The sequence below is a fragment of the Somniosus microcephalus genome, chromosome 4 (assembly GCF_052327205.1).
Source record: "Somniosus microcephalus isolate GS21.2 chromosome 4, FLI_Smic_1.0, whole genome shotgun sequence".
NCBI lineage: Eukaryota > Metazoa > Chordata > Chondrichthyes > Squaliformes > Somniosidae > Somniosus > Somniosus microcephalus.
This window is the reverse complement of record NC_140990.1, coordinates 123,491,691-123,495,331: the sequence shown is the minus strand read 5'-3', so window position 1 is coordinate 123,495,331 and position 3,641 is coordinate 123,491,691. Positions and strand designations below refer to the sequence as shown.

Here is a 3,641-nt window from a genome sequence, read left to right as displayed (position 1 = left end):
CAAGGGATATGGAGAGAAGGCAGGGACAGGGTACTGAATTTGGATGATCAGCCATGATCTCATTGAATGGTGGAGCAGGCTTGAGGGGCCGAATGGCCTACTCCTGCTCCTATCTTCTATGTTTCTATGTTCCTAAGAATGTCTTATCAGTGTTGCCATGGCGACCTGTCTGCAGTGAAACACCTGTTTGAGTTTCTAACTCAGACTAAAATTCTCTCTCCCATAATGCACATTCTATCAGACATTTAATGGCAATGTATTTTAACCATTTTATGTTAAAACATGTTCGTCCCTGAACATTATTGCCCCAAACCCTACACAGATTTTAGCTCCATTTCAGATCGTTGTCAGAATTTGGGAGATCCCTTTAAAGAGTATTTGGCAAAAGTAACAATAAACTCCACTGGAGGGAAACACAATCACTTGTATTATTACCCCCTTTCAGGGACACGAGTGACTCTGACCTTTCACCTTTTGATTTATTTGACAGCTATCCAGAATATTAAACTCCAGCCCAGTTATAGGGATTATTAACATCAGCAGAAACAACCCCCAACTGTCAGAATGAACATGAATCAGTCTTGGATGTGATTAACAGCAGCAATAACAGAAGAATCCAACCCCTGCAGTCACTTGTGAACTCGCTGGTGTGTCAGCAGGAGCGAGGACTGGTTAAATCCCTTCCCACACCTGGAGCAGGTGAGCGCCCTCTCCCCAGTGTGAACTCGCTGGTGAGTCAGCAGGGGAGAGGACTGGTTAAATCCCTTCCCACACCCGGAGCAGGTGAACGGCCTCTCCCCAGTGTGAACTCGCTGGTGTGTCAGCAGGGGAGATGACTGGTTAAATCCCTTCCCACACCCGGAGCAGGTGAACGGCCTCTCCCCAGTGTGAACTCGTTGGTGTGTCAACAGGGAAGAGGGCTGGTTAAATCCCTTCCCACACCCGGAGCAGGTGAATGGTCTCTCCCCAGTGTGAACTCACTGGTGTCTCAGCAAGTGAGATGACCGAGTGAATCCGTTCCCACACTCAGAGCAGGTGAATGGTCTCTCCCAAGTGTGAACTCGCTGGTGTGTCAGCAGGGGTGAGGACTGGTTAAATCCTTTCCCACACCTGGAACAGGTGAATGGCCTCTCCCCAGTATGAATAGGCAGGTGCCTCATCAGGTGGGATGAAATTGTAAACCTCTTCGCACAGTGAGAACACGCGAACAGGCTCTGACCAGTATTAATACGCTGGTGTCTAACCAAGCGGGATCGCTGAATGAATCCCTTCCCACACATGGAAAAAGTGAATGGTCTCCCTAATGGACCCATTACCACTTCTGCTTCATTTACAGACACTCCCTGACCAGTCACCATTTCTCCTCCCTTTACACATGCTCCCTGACCACTCACCATTTCTCCTTCATTTACAGACGTTTCCTGACCACTCACCCTTTCTCCTCCATTTACAGACGCTCCCTGACCACTCACCCATTCTGCTCCATTTACAGATGCTCCCTGACCACTCACCCATTCTCCTCCATTTACAGATGCTCCAAGACCACTCACCCTTTCTCCACCATTTACAGACACTCCCTGACCACGCACCCATTCTCCTCCATTTACAGACGCTCCCTGACCACTCACCCTGCCTCCTCCATTTACAGATGCTCCCTGACCACTCACCCTTTCTCCTCCATTTACAGACGCTCCCTGACCACTCACCCTGCCTCCTCCATTTACAGATGCTCCCTGACCACTCACCCTTTCTCCTCCATTTACAGATGCTCCCTAACCACTCACCCTTTCTCCTCCATTTACAGATGCTCCCTGAAAGCTCATTCTTTCTCCTACATTTACAGACGCTCCCTGACCAGGTACTCTTTCTCCTCCATCAACACACGCTCCCTGACCACTCAACGCTTCGCCTACATCTACAGATGCTCCCTGACCACTCAGTTTTTCTCCTTCAGTTACAGATGCTCCCTGACCTCTCACCATTTCTCCTTCATTTACAGATGCTCCCTGACCAATCTCCATTTCTCCTCCATTTACACATGCTCCCTGACCACTCAACCTTCCTCCGCCATTTACAGATGCTCCCTGACCACTCACTCTTTGTCCTCCATTTACAGACGCTCCCTGACAAGTAACTATTTCTCCTTCATTTACAGACGCTCCCTGACCAGCCACTATTTATCCTCCATTTACAGACGCTCCCTAACCACTCCCCATTTCTCCTCCATTTAGAGATGCACCAAGACCACTCTCTTTCTCCTCCATTTACAGATGTTCCCTGACCACTCACTCTTTCTCCTCCATTTACAGACGCTCCCTGACCACTCACTCTTTCTCCTCAATTTGCAGATGCTCCCTGACCACTCTTTCGCCTCCATTTACAGATGCTCCCTGGCCATTCACCATTTCTTGTCCATTTACAGATGCTCCCTAACCGCTCACACTTTCTCCTCCATTTACACACACTCCCTGACCACTCACTTTCTCCTTCATTTACAGATGCTCCCTGATCACTCACCTTTTCTCCATTTACAGACGCCCCCTGACCACTCACCATTTCATCTTCATTTACAGAACCCTCCTGCCTACTCACCATTTCTCCTCCATTTACAGACGTTCCCTGGCCACTCACTCTTTCTCCTCCATTTACAGACGCTCCCTGGCCACTCACTCTTTCTCCTCCATTTACAGACTCTCCCTGGCCACTCACTCTTACTCCTCTATTTACAGACTTTCCCTGACCACTCACCATTCCATTTCTCCTCCATTTACAGACGCTCCCTCTTTCTCCTCCATTTCCACATGCTCTCTGACTACGCACCATTTCTCCACCATTTACAGATGCTCCCTGACCACTCACTGTTCCTCCTCCATTTACAGATGCTCCCTCACCATTCATCCTTTTTCCTCCATTTACAGGCGCTCCCTGACAAGTAACTATTTCTCCTCCATTTACAGACGCTCCCTGACCAGTCACTATTTATCCTCCATTTACAGACGCTCCCTGACCACTCACCATTTCTCCTCCATTTACAGACGCTTCCTGACCACTCACTCTTTCTCCTCCATTTACAGACGCTCCCTGACAAGTAACTATTTCTCCTTCATTTACAGATGCTCCCTGACCAGTCACTATTTATCCTCCATTTACAGACGCTCCCTGACCACTCCCCATTTCTCCTCCATTTACAGATGCTCCCTCACCATTCATCCTTTCTCCTCCATTTACAGTTGCTCCCTGCCTACTCACTCTTTCTCCTCCATTTAGACACGCTCCCTGACCACTCACTCTTTCTCCTCCATTTACACACACTCTCTGACCACTCACTCTTTCTCCTCCATTTACAGATGCTCCCTGCCTACTCACCATTTCGCCTCCATTTACAGACGCTCCCCAAATGCTCATTCTTTCTCCTCTATTTACAGATGCTCCCTGACCAGTCACTCTTTCTCCTCCATTTGCAGACGCTCCCTGACCAGGTACTCTTTCTCCTCCATTAACACACGCTCCCTGACCACTCCAAGCTTCACCTACATTTACAGATGCTCCCTGATCACTCAGCAGTGTTTCCATACCTTAGCGGCTGCAAGTGAATTCGGGTCCAGGTCGAGACGGGTGGGACTGAGTAGTTTCTCCATGAT

At 48.9% G+C, this 3,641-nt stretch overlaps 1 pseudogene; it reads right to left on the bottom strand.

Moving 5' to 3' along the window:
- The window catches only part of LOC147119737 (uncharacterized), a 40,095-nt pseudogene extending 38,935 nt beyond the window's left edge, over nucleotides 1-1,160 (bottom strand).
- Between the last annotated feature and the right edge of the window lie 2,481 nt (nucleotides 1,161-3,641).